A 16,045-nucleotide genomic window follows, 5' to 3' on the forward strand; every position below is an offset into this window, starting at 1 on the left:
CTAGGAGGATTTGACCACTATTCTCTAAGAATACCTTTCCAGGATTAATTCTAATACTTTTCCCAGGAAGAAGTGTTTGGGGGGTTTTTTTTTGTTTTGTTTTTGTTTTTTTTTTTTAATTTGCTTTCTACTTTTATTCACAGAGAGATATATACCTATTAGACACAGGTACATATTTTTTTTCTTGTTTTCAGGATTGTCTTATTTCATCTTCCCAGTGGATTTGACATGGACACTCCCTGTTCCCAGGGTGGTTTTTCTCTCACAGAGTTGGATGCAAGCTGGACCTTGCAAAGGAAAATAAAGCCACAAATGTCAGGAAGAAAAGCAAGCAATGGTTATTTGTACACCATGTACCCTGTGCATACCTATCTTATCCCAAATCAAGCAACTCAGCAGACAATAAAAGCGGATGTTGCCAGGATCTTGCTCAGCAAGAGCCCTGAGATGGCCAAGGTTCTTCTGAATTTTCCTGGTGCTGTTACTCTCTGTTTTGGTTTGGGATGCTCTGGAGACAGCTTGCACCTCCACCTGGGTTTGGGTGCAGGCAGACTGTTTGTCTTGTTTGTTACACACTGCTACTCATATCACTGAATTAATTACTAAAAATATTGGGGAAGGAAGTAATCTTTGGGAAAGATTTCATGCTTTTAGATTTGAGAAGGTGAAAACCATATTAAAAATATATCTTTATTAGAGAACAAAGATTTGAGATAGAAAAACCAAAATGATTCAACCCATTTCAAATGAGACCTGTACATCAAAAGGTATGATTCACCATGAATGAAGAAAAACTTGCCTTAAACTGCCAATTAGTAGATACTGAATATAAAATATATGCACTCAATTTAAATTTAAATAAAGATGAACAAGAAAGAGTCTGACAGGGACCTCGGCATGAACCTCATGGTAATGTTCTATACACAAATAATTTTATTATTATGGTGCAAGTCGTTCTGCAGAGTTAAAAGAATGCTGGGTGTTAGCACCCAGCTAACTCACAAAGCAGAAACTGACAGTGAAGAACTAAATCTTCTTCCATGACAGATGCTCTAATATATAGACTGTATATATGAGACAGTGGGAATTGCATAAACCCATGAGCCAAATGAAGACTCCCTGAGGAAGCTTTGCTGGCTGGCAGATGATGGATACAATGGCATAATCCTCCCAGGAAGAACAGGTATATCCGAACCCTCCTTTCTAGACCTTCTCCATACCCGGGTACTGCGGCCCAAAAACATCTCTCTAGGTTGTGATCCCCCTGTCAAAGCACCACATTTAAGATTCCACTTTATTCCAAGCTTTCCACGAAAGATGTAAGAAAATACAGCAGGAGGTCCCGTGCCTGGATGGATGTGTAAGAGATAGGCTCAGTTGTTGGAGCAGCTCTGGCAGCTGCTGACTGACAGACCCTCACTGTGATTGCAGCTCTAGCCTCTTACTCCTGCAAAAGGAACACCTGTGGCATATAAGGGTCTTTTTTTCATGGTGCCAGTTGTTATTTTTTCCTTAAAGGTAATTTCTGGCCTAGACCCATGATTCATATACCGTGGTCAACAAGCTCAGCACATATCAGTGACTGAACTGATTTTAATAAACTACTCCACATAAATAGGAGAAATATGGTGTTAAAATATCCTGGTCCTCGAGACTTCACTCTTATTGCTTCATAGAGAATACAATGCTCCTAACCAGAGCTGGAAGTAAAGCAGTTGACTAAAGTATGTATGGCTCAGATTACAATGTTTGCCTCCTCCAGACCGTGCCAAGGCAGATGGGAATCTCTACAGAGGATTACTCTGTTAACTGCAGCACCATTATTTTTTGCCATTTCACCTTTTTAAAAAACCTTCTCTTGTCTTATCAGTGTGCCTATAACCTGAAACCTGACTTCCTGGGGTAGGTGATATTACAGCTTCAGTGAGTGGCAGCCTGTGATACACAGAGCACAGAGACTGAGTGCTGCTGATGAGCTGTCAGTTTTTGACAGAAAACTTTCCTTTGAAAGCTGTTTTGATTCTTTTTGGATTATAAATACATACAAATGCTAGATCTCATTTTCAGGCTGCTGAAGTACACAAAGGGATCGTGGCCAGGGGATCGTTTTGTGTTTGTGCTCTGGCTGAATCTTGTAAACAAGCTTTAACCTGCAAAACAAATTTCAGGTTACACGTCCTGCAGGAGGTGTATGCCTGCTCTGCTTTAAAACCATACACCAAGAGAGTAGAGGCTGCCTTTGGCTTTCCTCCTCTAAACATTTAGTTTATTATAGCTTAAAAATAAAAGTTTCAGCCTTTTATCTGTGTTGTGCTTGAAGCATATAATATTTCTCCCAGCAAAATGAGATAACAGTGAGCCATGACTGAAGGAACAGCATACAAGAAAATACAATTTGATCCATCCGTCCTTACGTACTTACGGCACTGAATTACAGCTCCCAGGGGGATGTGCTCAAGAACAGCTGAGGCTGCCTTGCACCCTGTGAACAGCCAAAGGCCTAGGGGTACCCAGGCTCTTTCATGTGGGGCGTAACTTGGGTCTCAGAAACATTCTGTGCATCACCTCGGTGGTCACCTTCCAGGTGACATCTGTTGGGCCAGCACCTGGGCCAGCGTGGAGAACTGTGGCTGGTACACCTCTCCTCCCCACAGCTGGCCCATTCTCTCCCAGAAAACACATCTGGGGTGTGGTTTAGCTTCATCCTCCAGGAGCTGGGCCGACATAGCTGCCGAGCCCCTTGTGCCAGCAGCGGGCTGCCAGTGCCTGGCAATGCCTTCCCCACGCTGAATGGAAGGAAGAGGTGGTGTGTGGGGAACACCCAGAGCTGCTGGAGCACCCTGCACACCCTGTTTCGTGCAGCCTGGCCAGCGGGAGGCTGCTCTGCTCTCAGAAACTCTCACCAGAGTGAATCTGCAGCCCTCACTTCTGCTGCTCCCCTTCGTGTGGCAATGTCCGTGGTGTTGGATGAATCCCAGTCCTGGGATTGCTTTGGGGACTTACATGATGTGTGCCTGGCCTCAGCTCTTCTGGCTGCTCACCTGTGACTTTACAGATTTCATCAGGCTGCTGCGCAAAACAGAAGCTCTCCCCCCGAGGACTCGGTTTGTGTCATCCAGAAATACACATCTCACCACACATCACTTGGGCTGCTGTTGCTGCTGCTCATCCTGGCCCTTCTACGGAGGTTCTGCTTGTCCAGTCTCTGCTTCTACTTGATATTCATAGCCAGAGAGACTTGCTGGAAAAGGGCAGTCCCACGAGCAGCTTCCTATGGATTTACTTGTGTGCATTTGTGTCTGTTGAGCTGCAAGTTCCATTTAAAACAATTTCTCATGAACAGGGCATTCAGAACATCCCTCTCCAGAGTGGCCTACTGAGTTTCTAGCAAGGGGTGGACTCTTACTCCACATCTCTTGTTGAGGTCATTAATAGGCCTCTCCCCTTTCCTGTGAAATGTGGGAACTTAATTTTATGTCTTCTAAATGGGGCAGAAATAAGTCAGAGGCTCAAGAGCAGCTCGGGAAAGAGGTGAAAAAGGTGATGGTGAGCACAGATCCTGGTTTCCTTAGGAAAACAGCCCAGAAACAGTATGAAGGTATATGTAGGCTTGGAGTTTTATCTCCTTTACGATAAAGCAGTGCCATGGAAAGTAGCTGGGTACAGGGAAAGTTGCTTTTTGGGACGTTAAGTTTCCTGCAGTGTCCAAGTGGGGACAATGTGTTTTTTAGCTGGGTAAAAGAGCTGTTTCAAAAGCCCTTTCCTCCCCTACAAAGCCTCACAGCCCCTCCTGTGTTTCTGAGATTGCATCTGGAAGGAAACAAAAGATGCAAACACCAGACCCAGTGTGCTAACTGAAAAAGATATTTTTTCAGTCAAGCAGATGGTGAATAGAAACCTGTCACAGAAACCGGCTTACGCAACGCTCCCCAGCCCATGTGTGCCTGGTAAATACAAACTGCCAGATAGAACAGCGAGATAGAGCTGGGCACAACAGCTCGTGCTATTAAAACGGCGACCCCAGCAGCACACAGAAATTTTTAATGAACTTGTGAAGGAGATGTAAAAGTGCAAACATGGTGATGTAATCGGAGGGCTGTTCCAAGACGCTACAGTTATGGCTTCTGTTCATTTGTAGGGCCCCCCAAACCCTGTGAATCACCAGCAGTGACATGAACAAGCCCTCTGTGGGAGCACAAGTCAGCCAGAGGTAGCAGGGGTGGCTGCTGGAAGCTGCACAGGCTGCGGCTCGGCTGGAGGCACGGGAACAGAGAGCAAGGCAGCCAGCACCTGGCTCTGCTTCTGGGTACAGGGAGAAGCTGCAGAAGGAAAGGTGAGGAGGCAAAGCTGCGGGGAAAGAGGAAGATGGTGAGGCTGCAGAGAGCACGAGGCAAATAACCACTGTGAAGATGGGATTGCTGCAGCCAGGTGCCACAGCCCCTTGCAGGGAACAAGCCACAAAAGCACATTTGGAGCACGCTGGTCCCAGGTGAACATCAGATGGCACTGAAACCCAAGGCACAATACCTTTGGCTTGTCCTGACTCCTTCCAGCAGGATGGCCAGGAGATACATGAAGATGCGGGCAGCTGAAGCAGAAGAGGCAGCCCAGATATTTGTCCATCTCCTATGTTATGACATGCTAGAAATTAATTATGTGGGTTAATTGTTTACCACGAGGACCTGAATCATAAGACAGGATTTAATGTTGGATGGCAGACAACTTCAGCTGGGATCTTCAGTGCACTAAGTTCGCCTTCTATTTATTCAGGCCTCACCTAAAAATTGTGGGTATTTTCGGAGGATAAGTGCTGTTCAAAGAAGCCTGGTTTAGCTCATGTGGATCTGTTATTATGTGTAGGAAAATATATATAAATTTTGAATTTTTCTGAGGTGTTAAAGGGTATTTTCTATTGAAAAGATAACAGGATCCAGTCTCGCAAAGACTGGCATTTGAGTTTTAGATGCTCCGAACAAACCTATTGATTTTACTGCTAGTTTTATAACTCTCACTTCTTTTTCCCTTAGATTTAAAAACTTTTATTTAAAACAGTCACTTGAGCCTCTCACACGGGTTGCATGTATGACAGCAACTCTCCTGTGTCCACATCTTTCCTTATAGAATTGTATTTTTGATTGACTTTCATACAGCAGAAGCTCCCAGAGGATCTCATTGAACCATATGGGTCCTATCTTTTGACATAACAATTATTGCCTGATAATAGCACAATAGCAATAGCAGCATGTTTGGGAATCAACAGTGAAATACTAATGAATGTTAATGCATTGTTTTAATTTACTGCATTTGTTTTGTTGATGTACTTATTAACCTTCAGGTCTGTGGTTAATAAGGCATTCTATTTTAAGGTATTATTATCTGGGGGAAGAAGAGAAAAACAACACTGATGAAGTTAGACCATTTGTTCTTCATTTCATTCACACTTTGATTGGTAATTGACAGCAGATTTAACCACTGACCCACAGACTGAAGGGACACTGATATAATTTTAATAACACAGTGACAGAGGCACAGTTTTAAAAAGAGACAGCATGGCTTATTTCAGCAGTGCAAAGGACATTTTGGCCAGGAATGCCACACGTGTCACAAGGCAGCCCAAGGGCTCTCCTGGCCACATGAGCCCTGCACTGTGCCCGGCACATGCCCAGCAAAGCCAGCGGCCACGCTGGCCCAACTGGGAGCCAGGGGAGCACAGGGCTGCTCTGTAGGGCACAATCACTCCCCATGGGGAAAGTCCTCTTCCTCCCTGCCTTAAATAACTCCTCCCAATTCTTCTGCCATTTCACTGTCACTCTTTCTGGCCACTGTGGCCACACTGATGTACGTACGGCCTGTTCACATGCACTCAGCTTGGTTCATTGAACCAGCAGAATATCTGACAGCTCTCAAGAGAGGACAGAGGGATTTCACTGTGAAAAGAAATAGCCTTAAGGCTCCTTCCTCTCACCACCTTTCCAGAAATATTTTCCACTCTGGATATGATTTATGGAGGTACATGAGTGATACATTAAAGAATATAATTTTCACTGGCAAGTATCAAGATTCACACTTCTAGAACATTTTGGCCTATTTGAAAATTCCCTTCTTAGTGACTTTCATTGGCATAGTAAGGAAAGCAGCATCCTCATCTACATTAGCAAGGAAAATACCCTGAAAAACTGGAAAGATGAAGCCTGGAAGTGTAATTTTCCAAGCACAAATTGTGTGTGTCTGTCAGAGGCCTTGCTCCACTTTAACAACCTTGCTCAGCCTCATCTGTGACCCCACACCCCCTGTCTGGGCCCTGTTTAAGCACAGCCAGAGAGCACTGTTCCTTTCTTAGGTGATGCTGTAGAAGGCTGCTCTCAGCCCTGATGGTTTTCTGCCTTTGCACTCTGCACAACCCTACCAAGGAGGAAAGTTAAAGCTCTCCAATGTTTTGGGAAGAAGTGGTAAGGTAGAGAACAGCTTCACAATTTGGTTTCTTAAGTAAATCCCCTTTCTTTACAGGTACAAAGCTTGTACTTTAGGTTTTGGATTGTATACTTATGCTGTGTTATTTGAAACAGCTAAAGCACACTTCGCTTGCATTAGAATTTGGATGTCTAATGCACTTGAATTAATTTGGAGACCTCTCTTTGAAGCTTTCACTGTAATTCCATCACCAAAACACATTTAATGTTTGACTCTCATATGTAAGTAGATTCTGTGGTCCCCAGGAGAAAGTTATGGGGTTTCTTTTCCCATTAAGATTTATTTTAAAAGTTTTCATTTGAAAGAAAGGAAAAATTCCTTGCATGTAGGGTGAGTGGCCTGGATTTTATATCACTGTTTATCGGATTATATATGCATATGGAACAGAATCGGCCATTTCCTGAAGTTCTTATAGCAGGGCAGCTGAAGGAAAGGGAAGAAAACAAAAAACAAAGGTAGGAGGGCATTTCAGTTCATTTAGTCTCTAAGCTGTTTTGGATACTAAACGTTCTCTTTTCTGAAATGGGAAAACTATATTCCTGTTAAATCAGGTAACCCTGAAAGAAGATATTTCCCTTTACCTTTTGTCTGTATTTGGGTGTTTCACTTTAGGGACCATGACTGCACACCCCTACACAAGCATGTCTCTGGGCAGAGTCTGTGTCCAAGCTTTGACACTCCCCCTCAAAGGCTGTGCTTGAAAAATAGCCTTAGGTTTCACACTGAGACTGCAAAGTTTTGGGACGGGAACACATGTTCAGTATTCATCTGTGGGCTAAATAAAGTGCCTTGGGAATACTGGAGTCCACCAGTCTGCTAGTGGCTGCAGGCATACTGAGATTTTTATTTCTGCTCACAAATGCCAGCAAGAAAATGAACGTGGTGGAACAGAACCACTGCATTCATTACACTGGACTCCCCTTTTGTATTATCCCTTCTCATTCCCATTTCCTCTGAGGCAGCTGTTTATTATATACCCTGCTGGTGCAATTAATGAGAAAAACAAGTTTTACTTGTGCTGACTAAAGCAGAAACACCACAACTTTCCAACAGCCACAGAGGGAAGGAAAGGCATCCATGTGCTTCGTCTCTTGGAAGAGGGACAGCTGCAGCCTGAAAGTGTTGGCGTTTGGTCTCTGCTCAGGAAGCCTACCTTTACCCACACAGGTTTCCATGGAAAGCAGTTATACTGTCAAGTTACCATTCTTATTACAAATACAACCACCTTTTAAAAAACTTCAGACGTAATATAACTCAAAACAGATAGAGTTTGATACAGAACACAACCATAAATTATTTAATAGCCTATTTTCTCCTAATCTAAATAGGATTAATAATATTACTATTAATAATAGTAATCTAAGACGAAATGCACAAATATTTCCTTTGAAGTTTTTTTCCTTTAAGCCTTTTAGGTATGTGCATTTTACAACTACCACCTCACCCTTTTTGGAGTTATGCACAAGTATGTTGGTTTTTCTTCAAAATCTTTGATTCCTTGGAAACGGTATTGATCCATAGAAGACAAACAATTCAGTAGGGTTTTCTTGTAATTCCTTATTCATTTCCACCTTGATTCCAGCGCCTTTCCCCTACACAGCACATGGAGCACAGGCTGGCACAGCATTCTTTCATCACTGTTCAAAGTATTCTCCAGGTTTTTGAAGATCTGACCTGCATCAAACAATTGCAGTGCCGTGGTATTGTTGATTTGCTCTGTGATGTGCCAGGTCGACAAGGGAAGCATATTAAGGGTCACTTCAGAGTGCTTAGAAAATAGACAAATGTATCATGTATCAGTAGACCTCAGATAAGACTAGAAATGTAGCCCCGTGTCTATTTCCCCTGCTCTTAATTTTTCCTGTTGTTAGGACTGGGATGTACAGGTTACCTAACTGTGCTCTTTTGTGTACAGAATTGTTTGCTTTCTGCTTAAAAGTTTGACAAAGAAACGCTAATTCAAATCCTCGGATAACTTTGAATAAGATGGTGTGGATTTCAGCTTCTTCACCCTGCAAGGGAAAGGCATCTTAGTGAAGACCCTTAGGATTTCTGTGTTTTCTTTGAAGTCTGGAAGGAAGTGTGTGGTCCTGGTGTTCGAGACAGAAGTCTGCTGTTTAGCAGCTCCTCTGTGTGTTTATGCTGCTCAGAAGTTTGACTCTTCCCACTCCTTCACCCTGTGAGAAATTGTGTAGGAAAGGATTGATCACTTGCTCGGTTCTGCTGTGTAACAGTGCACAAACTGCTCAACTCTTACTCTGCTCACTTGGAGGAAACACCTGAGCACAGCTCTAAGTACAAGGCAGCTGAGGTGTGTTAAAAGCCAGCAAAAGGGTTTGAAGCTCCACTAGCTGAAGTGGATTCATGCAGATTTAAACTCCCAAGGTAACCAAGTGTTATGAAACACAAACCAGTACAACCAGTGATGTTTTGTAGAACTGGAGTCATTAGAGGGAAAAAAGTCTAGTCAAAAAACCATGGAGAGTGTTATTATCAAACAGATTGATAAGGCTCTTGTCCATCAGAAAGGGATGTGACAGCGCACAGCAGTGTTTTGTCATTCATATCTCAAAAAAGCAAAACCTTGCAGCCCTGTGACAGCTCTCTATCATTGTTATATATTAGGAACAGAAGTCACACTTTTCACAGCTTTCTCTGGAACAGGAAAATTAAACTGGGTGTATTTATAGTCTCTTGAAGAATACAGACACTGATATTTAAAGTGCAGTTGGTGATTCATGGAAAACTGATAAACATTAATTTCAAAACAATGGTATGGAATGCCCTCACTGTGCTCCCTTTAGGTGCCTTTTCTTCTATCTCGCCTCTTAGTCATACATCCTGAAACACCCCGAGATCTTCCCTATGGCAGGATCTATTTGTGTCATGTATATCAGTATTCTTTTTAGGTTACTTATGCTCTTAACGTTGTCCTTAACCTGCCTGTGAAGAAATAAATCTGTCTCTAAAATATGACTTGTGAACATCTCCCCAGACATACCAGTAGACCAGCACTATCCCAAAAGCTGCTCCTAGACTAAGTGGCACTTGCTTTTGCAGTTTTACAGAGCTACAGGAATTTTAGACAAAAAAATTATTTTTAATCTTTAACTGGTCTTTTTCTGCTACAGCTCAGGGATTTTTTTCCCTTTTTTACTGCCTGTGCCTTGTCTGTCCTGAATAAACATAAGCTGCCAGAATGGACAAACCAGATTCTTTTTTAAGCATTTAGTACTGTGAAAAAGATGGCTGTATTCACTTGAACTCATTTCCTGAAACATTATATAACTTTTTTGTTTAGCAAAGATAAGAGGCAAAACACAGTTGGTACTAATCTCTCCTCTAAATTAAAACAATGAGAACTTTGGCTCTACAGTAGAAAAGGGGGAAGTTAGAAACTGTAATTCTTCAATTCAGCCATAATTTTATCCTTTGAGTTGCCAAAGAGCTGTTATTAGCTTACTCTTCTGAGTAAGTGATTATAGGTGGGGAAACAGGGATTTAGAAAAGGGTCTGGGAGGACTTTCTTTTGTTGCTGTTTCAAAAAACAAAAAGAATTGGCAAGGATGTGATGATCTGATTCATGTGGGATTAAAAGATGGAGGGAATGTGCTTTCAGGTACCTTTTTGCAGTGTGTTCTCCCTGGTGAGAGGGACAAAGTGTCCTTTCTGAATCTGGAAGAATTTTTTTTGGACTCTGTATTTCCTGTGTGAATGCTTTCATTGCTGAACAAGAAGCTGCAAAGACCCTTCCCTATCCTCTCTTCTGTGGTTAAACCATAAAGTTTCTTTTGTGCCAAACCTGTTGGTTTCTGGCTCTCTCAGCCTCATAACACAATGCCTATAAAATACAAGATGTGCTATGGCCTAAGATGATTTTTACTCACTGGATGTTACTAAAGCTCCTCTTGAGTAAGTCCCAAGAAATTATTTTCTCAGAGCAATTTTAATCTGTTCTCTGATCAAAACAGGTTCTATGTAGCTAGTATAATAGTATCTGGACTGAATATGCTGAGATATGATTGATAGAGCTGTACCAATTAAGGATGTGGCTTTTCTCCCCCAGCTATATCAAGGCAGAGTAACTTTCTGATAAAACACTTTCCTGAGAAGCATACTCAGAAATGCTACTTAAATTGTTAATTTAAATTTAGCAGGATTTTTTGCCTTGGAACTGAATTGGCCTGCAGGATGCCAGTTAGAGAAAGCTGCACAAGAGTCCTGGGTTGTGCTGTATTTGCATCAGAGTAGTCTGGATGATGGCTTTTTCTCCAGCACAAAGCTGGAATTGGCAAGGTGAGGAAGGAAGTCCTTTACTGAATATAAAACCTGTGGCTTGCTTTCTGTGGGGTGTTGAGATCCCAGTAAACAGGAGCTGACGAAGTCTGAGACTAGTTCATACTACTTGACTCATAATTTAATGAGTAACTTCACAAATGTTAATGAATGTAGAAATGTAGTCTTCTTCTGGGTACTGCTGTGGGCTGGATTGGGCTGCTTGCTGCATCCAAAAATGTACCTGCAGAGGGCTAATGCAGTTCTAGCAGTGAGCTGTGCCTGTTACTTGCAGCCCTTTGCCCTCCTGAGTCTGTGCCACTTCCTGAACTTGGATCAGAAATGACAAGGAGGCAATTATTTAAGTGAAAGCTAATTATGTTATTATTGTATGTTCACTGGTCAATAATATGTACTGCTTGTCATAAATAATGGTGTTGGAAAGGAGTGCCTGGATCAATTCCTGGAGCTCATTCCTGCAGCTCCGTTATCTCCCTCTGTGTCGGTGTTTAGAAGAAGAGGAAGAGAGCAGAGCAGCAAGACCTGCTCAAATCCACACAGGTTTGTTTGGAAGGAGAAGCAAGGATCCTGCTGCCCTTCAGTGTGAATTGTGAAAGGAGTTATTTTTATCACAAAGAGCTTGCATAAAAATATATTTGTTAGAATCTCTATTGTTTGTGAACAATGGAATACAGCAAATAATGGAGGGAAAGTTATGAACAAATGGGTGTAGGTCTTATTTCTGCTCAAATTTTGGTTTTTTTTTAAAGATATGAAACTTGCATATCACAGCAGAAGAATGCGGGTTTTTTAGGACTTACCTTCCCACAGCAAATTAAGAATCTGTACCAGAGCCTATCAGTGATAATTGCTATGCTTTAATGACACCCAGAGCTTATGGACTCTGGCCACAAAAGGATTTCTGATGTTTTGGTGCAAAAGATATGAGAAGCTTCTACACATGAGTAGTATGCACTGATATTAAGCATTGCGCGTTGGTACTGGGGAACTCTCTTGACACAGGTGCTTTTTCAGCTTGGAAAAGATGCTTTTGAATGTGACAATCCTGTGAAATATCTCAGGTATATGAAGTAAACAGCACCATCAGACAATGCTAGCCACAGTCTGCAAAGTTACTCTGCATATGTAGAGGTATAAACTATGGCACTTTCCATACCACTTGTATCTTTTCTTGAAGAAGAAGAGGAAAACCATATCTGTCTTTATTTTTGTACCTCTTTTACTTATCCCTGAGTTGCCTTCCCTCTGTGCTGAAGGGATCCCAACAGCCAGGCTGAGGGGGTCATGGATATTCTGGGAAGAGGTAACCTCTTGCAATAGCCCCTCCCCTCTCTGCCTGCAGTGCAGGGGACTCTCCTTGTCTTTTCTGAGTGATTTAAGTATTCCCACCTAAGCAGTTCACATTAGATATAGGTTGGGTAAAAGCTGCAGTATTTTAAGGGATGGGGTGAGGCAGGTTTCCTCAGGGGTAACTGAGAAGACCTTCAGTTTTGGGGTGTGCTCTGTAGTTATGTGCAAGTACTCAGTAGGAGTTTTGGTCTCAAAAGCCTAAAGCCTCTGAGGTGGCCTCTGGCTCTCAGGACCAAAATCTTTCACTGGGCAGAAGTGTGAGAATCTCAAACTCACAAGAAGTCACCTTGACTTATGTTGATGTTGCTTACTAGCTCATTCTTGCATTCATTATCATAAGGGAAATTCCCTATTGGGACAGCCTCCAGTTTTGGCATTTTTCCCTTCCACTGTAATTTTTTATTCTCTATTTTTGGTTCTTTTTCCTATCCTTGGCTGGTCTTACAATTATTTTTTCCACTTGTTTCCCCACTTTCTGAATCAAAAGTTAGCATCAGAATCATTGTAGTTTAGACTTAAGGACCCCAGTAATTTAAGAGCATGTCACTATTTTCAAATGAAAATCTGGATTTATACAATGATATGTTGGACTGTGGACTAATCCACGGCAGGTCATTTTCATAAACAGAAGCACCAGTATCCTGCTGAGTTTGTTTTTGTTCTCTTTGTATAATGAAAGGTTCAGCTCCAAAGAAGCTTTTTGGATTTAGTTGAAACTGCAGAAGTAGAACAGATACCCAATATCAGTGCCCTACATTTAGAGGTGCCTGTGTGAAATCAGATAGCTGGGTCTCAAGAAGACTTTTGCAACCTGCATAGAGCATTAAGAAAGTAGGATTGGATGTAGCAGGCCAAGCTGAAAAGAGCTTGTTGTGGGAAGTGATGTTGTATTTCTTCTGGTCTCTCCTGTGTTGCTTTTACATCCTATTTCAGTCTACAAATGGCTATGAGGCCCGCAAAGGATTGCCTTATCTGTTGTCTGCTGCCCTGCACCAGTTTCATATGGGGAATTACTTCAAGTATTTTAAGGTATCAACTGGAAAAGCACTGCAGAAGATCAGGGTTTCTGCTTGCAGTCATATTTGAGAGTGATTGCAGCCCCAGACCTGTAATAGCAGATCCTGTTTGTTTATCCTCGAGGGGTTCAGATATTCCAGTTTGTGATACCTGCTGATGTCAGGAGAGGGTACAGGGGTGGTGCAATGCTCCCAGTGCTCACACAGCACTGGCAATGAGGAAAGCAGGTGCATTTTGAAAGCATGTAGGTGATATTCATGCTAAAAAAACTGTCCTCATGGATAAGAAATGAGTTATCAAGATAAAAACTTTAGCAAGACAATAACTTGTCTGCCTGGGAAAGACGGTTGTACAATGTGTGTGTTTTAATGTTGCTTATATAATGGCTATCAGGAGCTAATTTTGATTAATGTGAACATAAGTGGCCTGTCTTTGGTTTGGAAGTGAATTCAGCTAAAAGATCAGCTTGGGTTCTAAGTGAATTTGTCAGCCAAGACAATGAAGTGGTTTAATGGAGCTGTTTCTAGTCAGGTAAAGGTGTGAACTGCTGTTACTTTTACCCTCCAAGAGAAGAACATTGCATGTAGGCTTTCTTTATCAAATACAGAGATAAGTAAAAGCATGTGAAGCTTCTAGCCTGCCACCAGTAGGTCTGACCCTTATCCCTCATGTAGCCTTGAATTCACCTAATGTGGTGAAAACACACATGGTGGAAAACCAAGGGCTTTCTCTGCAGTCTCTTAGAAGAGCTGACATTTTAACACCCATTTTTTTCTCCTCATGGTGAAATATGTCCTTTAGTCAATGAAAATAAAGCTTAAAAGTATTGCAAATGTCCTTTTATCTGAATGTCCCAACTAAGAAACACGTACCTGAATTTTTAGGATCTGATGCCTGATAAACTGTTGGAGTTGTGCAGACCTGAGAAAACTGTTTTGATTTTTGTGTTTTTTGTTTTTTTGGTTTTTTTTGCTTAGCTTGGCAGACCAGACTTGTGGAAGGGACGTCTCTGGTTAGTTGAAATATTTCACTTTGGTTTTTCAAGTGTTTAGCCATTTTTTAAAAGTAGCCAAATTTTCAAATAAACATATGTAGAATTTAAGAAGCAGTTAAGAGTGCTTTGTAGTGCTATGTTTTTTGGTAGACTATTTTTAAAGAAAACTATTTCACAGAGATGTCTAGGGAGAAGAGTACCGCCACTGTTTTTCACACTCAAATTAAAAATTAATGTTAAAATCTGTCCTATGTTTTAGCACATAAGAATCACCTCTTCTCAACACTCATTGCAGCAAACTGAAACTGCTGTGACAACTGATATTTTAACTGTATTCATGTGCCTTGGCATGTCTCAAGTTTCTTTGTCTTATCATGCAAAACCCCTATTAAAGAATATTAAATCTAATTTCCTTGAAATAATTTCTTTAACAAAAGCTATACTCTGAAAGGAAGTGTAGCAACTAATTGTACTTTTTACAGATAGGTTTGTTTTTTTCTGTTTTCTTTATGCAGTCATACTTATACTTTAAGACTTTCCAGTGGATTTAAGGTTTAACCTAGAAATGGCCTGACTTGCCATGCTGTGGGAAGAAGGGATAGCAGACAAGTCCTGGAGTGAGAAAATAATTTAAATGCTAATAAATCTAGGCCAAGCAAAGGTGTTTACCAAACAGACATGAAGGGAAGGAATGTAGTTTGGAATTACAATGAGAGATCAAAAGATGTTTGAAATAGGATTGCAAAAGGAAATTACAGTATCTATGTTAAAGTGTAATTAATTTAATTAAAGGCTTTGTAAAACAGATACAGAAGTAGGCACAGAGTGGATGAATGTTTGAGATGAGCAGCTGATGTAATGTTCAAACATGTTAATAAAAATATGGCAGCTTTTCTCCGCCAAGAATGAGAGGGTTTTTTTCTGTAACTACAAAGCGCTGATCTGTGGAGACAGAGAAGGGCTAGGCAGAGACACACAGGGATTCTTGAGAGGTGTCTTTGCCAGAATTTCCCTCATTACTGGCGTGTCTCAACTGAGCTGGGGCAAACTCTTGTTTATAAAAAGACATTTCTCCTGTCTGCATCTCCTGCTGCAAGGCCCCTGAATATGAGCTGCTAAAGAGTGGCCTGGCTCTGCGGGAAGGAATGCACCTGGGAACACAGAGGAGGAAGGATTTTGGCTCACTAACATCAGGACTGGAATTGGTAATATTTGGCTTCAGCTCACTTGACTACGGGAAGCAGACAGTGATCCAACACCTTCCTCGGTCATCTCTGAAAGGTGACCAGTTACTATAGAGGTGGTTGTGTCCAAAGTCATGGGCAGTGGTACCTTCTGTGCACGAAAGAGGAGCTGTGAGTGCATCCTCCTCAAATCATCAGCGTTTAAGCTGGTATTTTGTGGCTCACTTTAGTGCAGTTGTGACCCAGGACAGGGGAGGGTTCTACTCCTGCAGTGCAAAGACAAGAAAACATTTGGCCATACTCTTGCTGTTTGCATCTCAGCAGCTATTTTCAGACCAAAACTGATGTGTGTAAATCGTTTCACCCTCAAAGCGACAAGAGGTAGTTTTGCCAAAATCAACAGTGGGTTTCAAAGCCTTCCAGGCTCCCTGGAACACAAAGGCTGACTCAGAGCCGTGACTCACCATCAGGAAGCAGCGAGGGGGGGACCTCCTTATCTGCTTTCATATCTGGGGTGTGGGAACAAGTGGCAGGGTGGGGTGGGGAGGGGTGCCTGTCGGTGGGAGAACAGAGGAAAGGTTAAATATTATGACAGCTTCCATTTCTTTGGAAAGCAATTTGGAAACAGTCATCCTTTCTTACATCCTTCAAGGCAGCTGGAATTGTTTTAATAGGCAAAGCATTGGAGCACTGTAGATCCATTGACAGTTGTACAGTAAATCAGTCTCTAGGT

This window comes from Pseudopodoces humilis, chromosome 8 (genome assembly GCF_049639895.1).
Source record: "Pseudopodoces humilis isolate 2021_Gansu_Grassland_sample_001 chromosome 8, ASM4963989v1, whole genome shotgun sequence".
Lineage (NCBI taxonomy): Eukaryota > Metazoa > Chordata > Aves > Passeriformes > Paridae > Pseudopodoces > Pseudopodoces humilis.